The following is a 6,707-nucleotide window of genomic DNA, read 5'->3' on the forward strand; positions in this document are numbered from 1 at the left end:
AAGATAAAATAAAACAGAAACATACCACCGGGCTCAGGGACGGTGTCCATTCGGCTGTGATAAGCGAACTGAATGTTCCCCAGCGGGATGAGATGGAGCTCACAGTCTAAATCGATCTGACCTTGCACCACATATCTACCTGCACTGTACTTCCTCTGTAACCAGAATGAGTTGTTACACTCAGGTATTGTTATCTTAATGTACTGCTGTAATGTATTGATCTGTGCGGTTAATACCGAAGACACGATTTTCACTCTACCTCTGTACATGTAAAACAAAATAAAGATTCCCCATTTTAATCGTGTGGAAATATTAGACGGCCTGGGTTGCTCCTTTGGAAATTCTGGAGGGAGTGTACACAATTCCGAGAAACCCAGATAAATGAAACAACACTTAATTCCCGCATTAATAGGCTCATATATCGTGAAACACTGGCTGCATTTCGGCAAGTCGTTGCAATGGAAACAAGATGGAAATAAACTTCCCAGTACCCCGAGAGGACGTTAAGAGATCTGGATCTCACTGTCCTACGTTAGAGATCTGGATCTCACTGTCCTGTCTGAACGGGGGATAAATGAAACTACTCATACACGTGGATCAGTGTCCCGAGGGTGTGATTACTCTGTTGAACCCTCGCGTCTGCAAGAACACACCAGGCCGAACGGCCTATTCCAGTGTGCTGGACATATGTAAAACAGTTATCGACCCCAGGCATCGATCCAGGTGAAGTTTGGATCCGAGACCGGGCCGGGTGATGGAGGTAAAGGTCCCCAGCTACATCTTAATGGATTTGTTCAGTCTCGGCTTCACCACCTCATCCCGCTCCTGGGACCAGAACAACCGGGGCTGAGCGGCGGCTCATCTCAGGCGGTTCGGTGTGACGGTCCCATAAGCCGGACCGACCCCGGCAGGTTGTGTCCAGGAAGTGGGACGAGGCCGCCAGTTCGAGGAAGTTAACGGGACGCTCTGCCCAACATCAGCACCCCCCCCCACCCCACCCCACCCCACCCCACCGGGATCGACATCAGTACTCACCGATGGGAAATTGTCGGTCGCGTTCACACCTAGTGACCGGCCTCAACACTGACCGATGAGAACTTGATTAATTTGTCCCGCAGACAGCGATCGGTTCACCGGCTCCCAGCCAACGATCCGCTTCAACAGAGAACGGAAAGAACAGCACCGCCCATCCGGGGACTGTGAGAGCGGGGGCGGAGCCTCGGCAGCGGGGGGCTGAGGCGGGGGCGGGGCCTGGATAATAAAATCCCGCAGATGCTGCAGATCTGCGCTTGAAATGGGAGCGAGAAACGGGATCACGTGACGGGTGGAGGGTCTCCCATCTGAACCGGTGACTCTGTTCCTCGCCCCTCACACGCAGCCCGACCCACCGCTGCGTTTTACACGTTATTTCAATTTTTAAAACCAGCTACATTTTAAAATTTTCCCTCTTTGTCTTCCCCATCCCCATCGCCCCACCTCCCGGTTCTCCGAGTTACGGTTTCGATTCCCATCCCGGTCCGATACACAATTCCCACCCGAACAGGAGTTGTGCAGGTTTCGTGGAAATCACTTCTATGCTTATAAGCACTAATTTCTATTCACATTCCTCCAGAACCTCGCTGGACAGGAACACTGAAATATCAAGTGAGAAACAGTAGGAGGTGGCCGTTCAGCCCCTCAAACCATCAACAAGATGTCGGTTGTTCTCCCATCTCAGCCAAGAGTTTTTGTCCGATCCACAGTTCCTCGATCCCTTCGGTCTCCACACATCTGCCGGCCTCTGTTTTATGTGAAGACGATCACTGAGACTTCATCGTCCTCCAATGCTCATTCTGCTGAATCTCTAAAACAAACTTCTTCGATAACCCTCTATGGATTTAAATTCCATTTCTGCAGCCCCATGTTGGCCCAAACACTTACTTCGCACCCCTGTCACTAGTTCCACCTTCCCACCTCCCTCCTCACCTGGATCCACCTCTCACTCCTCAGGTCTTGCCCCATCTCCACCCCTCACCTCTTTTCTCTGACTATTTCCCGTCCACTCTCAGTCCAGAGGGAGGGTCTCAGCCCAAAATATTGAAAATTGATTTCCCTCCACAGATGCTGCCCGACCCATTGAGTTCCTCTGGCGGTTTGTTCTTTGGTCTGCATAATCCATGTTAGTATGGGGAGCATATTCCAGATATAATCTCAACAAAGCCCACATAATTATTATGGTAATTACTCTGGACAACAAAGGTTTTGCTTCCTCAACTTTCAGGTGTATCTTCTGAATTTTGGGCTACTGATCATGAAAACCACCATGAAATTTCCCAATCACGCTCCATTTTTTGAAATCACTAATGTTTATTATTTCAATTCATAATTTAAGTCAATTAAAATGTTGCCCACAATGTAAGTTGGCAAGTTTCCTATCTTGTCCAGGTGTGCTTAGGCAGCGCGGCTGCTGCATGGCAGGACAGGTTTTTGTAAATATTATTGGGTTCAGGACTGTAAGGATGGAATTTTCTATCACCAGGCACAAACATTTCTATGAAGGATTTTGATATTTGAGACAGATATTTCCCAGAATAACTGGTGCCAAGATTAAGGAAGGCATTTTTGTTTGTCCAGCAATCAAACAGGTCATCAATGACAGGCAACTTGAAGAATTTCTAGTGGGACCGGAGAAAATCACATGGAAGGCATTCAAGAAAGTTGTTGAATTTTGTTCTCGGCATCTACAGAGCACCAACCTACATGCAGCTGGTTGAAATCATACCTCAAACATATAAAACCCTAATGCAACATGTCACTAAAGATTCATTTTCTGCATTCCCGTTTAGACTTCTTCCCTGTAAATCTGGCTGCTGTTAGTGATGAGCTGGTGAAAGGTTTCACCAGGAGATAGCGGTCATGGAGAGAAGACACCGGGGCAACTGGAATTCATCAATGCTGGCGAATTATTGTTGCACACTAAAGCGAGCAGGCTCAGACACTGAGTACAAATGAAAATCATTAACAAAATAATTTTAACTTAGTTGAGCTATTGGAAAGCATCAGCACCATCATGCAATTAAACACATTATATTCAATAAAAGTTAATTTGTTGTTTCTCCAAATTCCTACGTGATACAAGTAGTCTGAACTTATATTTGTGTTCATCTCCAAGCAGTCTCTCATCAGCAAAAAAATTCGGAGGAAGCAACACTTTTGAAAAAATAATGTTGTCCATACCTCACTTAAACACGAGAGGACCTGCAAATGCTGGAAATTCAAAGCAACGCACACAAAATGCTGCTGGAACTCAGCACATCAGGCAGTGTCTGTGGAAAAGTGTAAAGAGTCGACATTTTCGGCAAAGAGTCTTCTTCATTACTGAGGAGGGATGGACAAGATACCTGAATAAAACTTTGGGGGAGGAGAAAGAGGCGAGCTGGACGGTGACAGTGAAGTCAAGTGTAGAACAAGTTAACGGCTGGAGAAGAGAGAATCGGACAGTGTCAATAGGAGAAAGAGAAGGAGGGGACTCAGGGGAAAGTAATAGGCTGGTGAGCAGAAATGAAAGTTCAGAGAAGGGCATAGAGGAGTGTGAGGCGTTGGACGTGTTTACTGGAAGGAGAATTCAATACTCATGTAATCGGGTTGGAGACTGCCTAGATGGAATATATGGTGTTGCCCCTTCACTCTGGGGGTGTTCTCATCCCGGCACGAAAGGAGACCATAAATCGAGACGTCAGAATGGGAATCATAATTAAAATGTTTGGCCACTGCGAAGTCCCCCTTCTTGCAGATGATACAGAGACGCTCAACAAAACGGTCTCCCAATTTACGGTGGGTCTCACCAATGTAAATCAGGCTCCATCGGGAGCACGGGACACAATAGATGACCCCAGCAGATTCGCAGGTGAGGTGTTGCCTCGTCTGGAAGGACTGTTTTGGGCTATGCATGAAGGCGAGGGAGAAGGTGTACGGGTAGGTGTAGAACCAAGGCCATTTGTAGGGATAAGTGACTGGAGGGAAATTAGTGAGGAGGGATGATTGAACAAGGGAATTGAGGAAGGATGATCCCTGTTGAAAGAGGAGGGTGGGGTGGGAGCGAGGAAGGTAAAGATATGTTTAGTTGTAAGACCTCACTGTATATTGTGGAAGTTGCAGAGGCTGAAGGGGAGGTAGATAAGGACAAGAGGAACTGTATTATTATCTTCTTCCTGTCATTGATCCCAGTGTGAATCAACCTCGCTAGCTCCCCGTGAATCCCATGTGACCGAAACTTCCAGATCAGCTGCCGTGCGGGATCTTGTTCGAGGCTTTACCAAAGTCCATTTAGACAAAATCACGGCTCAACTTCATCTACCTACATATTTACCTCCTCTAACATCTCCAGAATACTTGACAGATATGATGTCCCGCTGGATGGTGTAGTCGGTGATTTCCCCAAAACCAATGTCCAACCACCCGAGGCTGCAGCTTCACTGCAGACTGAGGAAATTCCAATCCCAGCTGTAGAATTGCCAACCTGGATTGAAATCCATACACTGCCAGTTCCATGTTCTGAGAGAATCCATCCTGATAGTATGACCCAGTCACAGACGCTTCGATGCCGGCGATTTGCCGTGGTGCTGCTGCCACTTTTGATTTACAAACTGAGCTGGAACTGGAACCTGAAGACCCTCTGCCGGGGTCGGGGCTCAGGCTGGTGAACCAGGCTGTAGCTTGAGAGAGGATACCGCTACACTTCAGCATGTCTCCAGCAGCTAAACTGAGCACACTTGATCACCATCTTATTGCCGTGAGGGATCCTGCCCAGCACGATTGGCTGCCATGTTTCCCTCAGGGTAGCAGAAACAAAATGTAAAATTATAAAACAGAAAATGCTGGGGACTCAGTACATCCAGCTACATTCCTCAAAGGAGAAATGGTGTGGATTGACCCATTTTCAGAACTGGGACTGTCTAAGATGCTGCCGATCTGCTGAGCGTTTCCAGCATTCTCTCTTGTATTACTTTACATTTCCGGTAACAGCATTTTTTGTTCATTTTCAATGCACTGATAGTAGCTGTTTGCAAAATATTTGGGACAGACTAAAATGTTTAAACCATTTGTGTAAATGCCACTCTGACCCCTCCAATTTGTTAGTTCTGAGTTCATTCTGACCCTGGTGTAATACATCCCATACAGTCAATGCTCACAGCATCCTTTCCTCCCACTGTCACTCTGTTACATTTGCTCCTGGGGCCACTGTCTCTACGCTGAGAGGCGGTGACCACAGAGCGGCAAAATGTGCAACACTTGCTGCAGCTCTGACAGGCCGTTGCCCTGGAAACGGAGGAAGTGGTTCACCAAAAATAACTGAGAAACGAAGTAACAAACTTAATATAAGATGTTATGAGTTTCATAGTGTCAAGGATCAACACTAGGCCACTTTTTAACGGAGAAACTAAAATTGTAATGCCTGCTTTTACCCTGCCTCGTGCTGTATTCAATTAGACCTCTGGTAGTTCTTGTTAACAAAGGAAAAAAAAATAACAAAAACACACAAAAAAATAAAAAAATAATAAAACAACAACGAATCCTGGAAAATTGAATGAAGTAAAAGGTGAAAGAGAACACTTTACAACGATGACATAGGTCAGAAGAAAGTTTGCTGATACTGATCAGTGAGGTACCCTAAAATGACACAGCTAGAACAAACAGTAAGAAATTTGGCATATACCGTTTGTCCCTGACCAAACTTTATCAATGAGTCACGGAAAGTATCCGATCTGGATACTTCCCGCCTTCGTACGGCTGCTGCTCTGCGATGAGAAGTTGAAACATCAGAGAACTGTGGACACAGCTGAGCACAACATAGAAACAGGCCGCCCCCACCCCCATGAACTGTCTCTATATTCCCCGTTGCCTCAGCAAAGCAGGAAACAGAATCAAAGTTCTCCACAAACCTGGACATTCTCACCTCTCCCCACCCATCCGGTGGAAGATTAAAAGAAAACAGAAACATACCACTGGGCTGAAGGATGGCCTCCATTTTGCTGTGATATCAAATTGAATGTTCCCAGTATGATAGGACACAGCTTAATAAGATGGACTGTCGACCTCACTATCTAACTCCATGTGACCTTGGACCATATGTCTACCTGCACCGCACTTTCTCTGTAACCATAATGATTTGTTACATTCAGTTATTATTTTACCTTCCATCACCTCAATGTTCTGTTGTAATGTATTGATTACTATGGATGGTTCACAAGACACATCAAAGTTGCTGGTGAACGCAGCGGGCCAGGCAGCATCTCTAGGAAGAGGTACAGTCGACGTTTCGGGCCGAGACCCTTCGTCAGGACTAACTGAAAGAAGAGCTAATAAGAGATTTGAGAGGGAGAGGGAGAGGGGGAGGGGGGAGATCCAAAATGATAGGAGAAGACAGGAGGGGGAGGGATGGAGCCAAGAACTGGACAGGTGATTGGCAAAAGGGGATATGAGACGATCATGGGACAGGAGGCCTAGGGAGAAAGAAAAGGGGGAGGGGGGAAACCCCAGAGGATGGGCAAGGGGTATAGTCAGAGGGGCAGAGGGAGAAAAAGGAGAGAGAGAGAAAGAATGTGTGTATACAAATAAATATCGGATGGGGTACGAGGGGGAGGTGGGAACATTAGCGGAAGTTAGAGAAGTCAATGTTCATGCCATCAGGTTGGAGGCTACCCAAACGGAATATAAGGTGTTGTTCC

General features: G+C 46.6%; 1 protein-coding gene across 1 annotated transcript in view; it reads right to left on the reverse strand.

Annotated features, from left to right (window-relative positions):
- LOC140208332 (NACHT, LRR and PYD domains-containing protein 3-like) overlaps positions 1-1,464 on the reverse strand; it is a 37,469-nt gene extending 36,005 nt beyond the window's left edge. The window contains exon 1 of the mRNA XM_072276927.1: positions 1,036-1,464. The gene's annotated coding sequence lies outside the window, so the exon portion shown is untranslated. The remainder of the gene's footprint in view (positions 1-1,035) is intronic.
- Between the last annotated feature and the right edge of the window lie 5,243 nt (positions 1,465-6,707).

The sequence above is a fragment of the Mobula birostris genome, chromosome 13 (genome assembly GCF_030028105.1).
Source record: "Mobula birostris isolate sMobBir1 chromosome 13, sMobBir1.hap1, whole genome shotgun sequence".
Lineage (NCBI taxonomy): Eukaryota > Metazoa > Chordata > Chondrichthyes > Myliobatiformes > Myliobatidae > Mobula > Mobula birostris.